This window comes from Nicotiana attenuata, chromosome 12 (genome assembly GCF_001879085.1).
Source record: "Nicotiana attenuata strain UT chromosome 12, NIATTr2, whole genome shotgun sequence".
Classification (NCBI taxonomy): domain Eukaryota; kingdom Viridiplantae; phylum Streptophyta; class Magnoliopsida; order Solanales; family Solanaceae; genus Nicotiana; species Nicotiana attenuata.
In genome coordinates this window covers 7833708-7835919 of record NC_032000.1, presented here as the reverse complement: position 1 = coordinate 7835919, position 2212 = coordinate 7833708, and positions in this window count along the sequence as shown.

Below are 2212 nucleotides of genomic sequence, written 5' to 3'. Positions count from 1 at the left end.
TTCTGAAGCTATTTCTTCATGTGATGCCTCATTTAGGAAAGAAGCTATTGATATAGAATTAAATTCAATTTTACAAATTAAAACTTGGATTTTAGTTGATTTACCTCCAGGAGCTAAACCCATTGGTTGTAAATGAATTTTTAAGAAGAAACTTAATCCGGATGGTTCCATTGATAAATACAAAGCTAGACTTGTTGCAAAAGGTTTTACCCAAAAGCAAAATATTGATTATTTTGACACTTATGCTCCTGTAACTAGAATTTCCTCGATTCGTATTTTACTTGCCTTGGCTTCTATTTATAAGCTTTTTATTCACCAAATGGATGTTAAAACTGCTTTTTTAAATGGTGATTTGGAAGAGGAAATTTACATGGAGCAACCTGAGGGTTGTATAGTGTCTGGCCAAGAAAATAAAATATGTAAATTGCTAAAATCTTTGTATGGTCTAAAGCAAGCGCCTAAACAGTGGCATGAAAAATTTGATCAAGTATTGATTAATGATGGTTTTTCATCAGTTGAAGTAGATAAATATGTTTATACAAAATGTGTAGATGGTACATGTGTTATTATTTGCCTTTACGTGGATGACATGCTTATTTTTAGTTCTAGCCTTGATTTGGTACATAAAACCAAATTTTTGTTGTCTTCTAATTTTGAGATGAAAGACATGGGAGAAGCTAGTGTTATTTTAGGCATGAAAATTATAAGAGATGGCAGTAGTTTGATGTTGACTCAAGAACATTATGTTGAGAGAATTCTTAAAAAGTTTGATAATTTTGATGTGGTACCGGTAGGCACTCCTTATGATGCTAGTAGTCAATTAAAAAAGAATAAGGGAGATGCTGTAGATCAAAATAAATATGCTCAAGTTATTGGTAGTCTAATGCATTTGATGAATTTTACTAGACCTGATATTGCATATGCTGTGTGTAGATTGAGTAGATATACTCAAAACCCGAGTCATGATCATTGGAATGCATTAGTAAGAGTAATGATATATTTGAGAGGTACCATGAACTATGGTATTAAATATAGTAAATTTCCCACTGTACTAGAAGGATACAGTGATGCTAACTGGATCTCTAATTCAGATGAGACAAAGTCCACTAGTGGTTATGTGTTCACCCTCGGTGGGGGTGCTGTAGCATGGAAATCAGCTAAACAAACAATAATAGCTAGATCTACCATGGAATTTGAGTTTGTGGCATTGGAATTAGCTGGCAATGAGGCCGAGTGGTTAAAAAACCTTTTGGCAAGTATTCCACTAGGAATAAAACCGACACCTTCTGTGTCGATGCATTGTGATTGCCAAGCTGCAATAGCCATTGCCAAAAATAAATCCTTTAATGGAAAAAGTAGACATATCCGATTGAGACATAATGTGATAAAGCAGCTGCTGAGAGATGGAATTATTTCCATAGATTATGTGAAGTCAGAAGTGAATTTGGCCGATCCTCTGACTAAACCATTGGGAAGAAAATTAATATCTGAAACATCGAGGGGAATGGGACTTTTGCCAATTTGAGTTATATTAACAATGATGGTAACCCAACCTATGTGATTGGAGATCCCATGAAGTAGGTTCATATGGGTAATAACAAGTCATTAGTTGATCAAATGTGCACTATTAAATTATATCCCTTCCTATGGTGTGTGTATATATAGTGCAAGACTGCAAGGAATGGGAGGCTGAGTTATTAAACTCTTAATCCAAAAATTCATAGCCTTTTTATAGGTGGTGTATTGCGCTGCAGAATATACTTGATGGATGGACCTATATGAGTGTAGAGTGGGGCCGCTCCTATGAAATTTGTGGCGAAATTTCTAGAGCACTCATGAAAACCAGGCGCGCGCATGGCCTATTAGCGCAAAACCGCGTCAAACAACAAAGTGTGTGCGGGTATAATGTGATAGATAAGACACTAAACTTACAAAAGAATTCTTGGTTCATAGAAGTTTTAAACTTCACCAATTGTTCTGTAAGTTTAATCTTATTGTATCTAGGTCTGGTTCATAGTCCAAGAAACACCAGATTCGATGCATTATGCTCATTTGTGAAAACCCAGCAAATTAGTTTGTTATTTCATTATTTTCGTTTTGAGATATGTGGGGGATTGATGGAAAAATATTTTTAATATCTCAAAAACAATACTCCAAAATTATGTCTAGAGTCATTTCTTACAATTCATTATGAATCATTATATAGTATTAT